Below are 320 nucleotides of genomic sequence, written 5' to 3'. Positions count from 1 at the left end.
AGGGACCGGGTGGGGCCACGTCAGCCCTGACACGGCACCCGCGGGCACAGGGCGGGACATGGGAAACACACGGGACATGGGACATGGCACACGGGACATAGGACATGGCACCTGGGACAAGGCACATGGCCCACAGGGCACAACACACAGCACAGGGCACACGCGTGTGCAGGGAGCAGGCACAAGGGCAGGCAGGAAGGCACGGTGAGACACACGCGTGTGCAGGCCCTCTCGTGCACACACACGGGTGTGCAGTCACACCCACACACACAGGTGTACAGTCACACCAACACACACATGTGCAGTCACACACACACACA

The sequence above is a fragment of the Chaetura pelagica genome, unplaced genomic scaffold, assembly GCF_000747805.2.
Source record: "Chaetura pelagica isolate M959 unplaced genomic scaffold, ChaPel_1.0 scaffold3080, whole genome shotgun sequence".
NCBI classification, from domain to species: Eukaryota; Metazoa; Chordata; class Aves; order Apodiformes; family Apodidae; genus Chaetura; species Chaetura pelagica.
The sequence above is the reverse complement of the archived record's forward strand: the minus strand, read 5'-3'. Positions refer to the sequence as shown.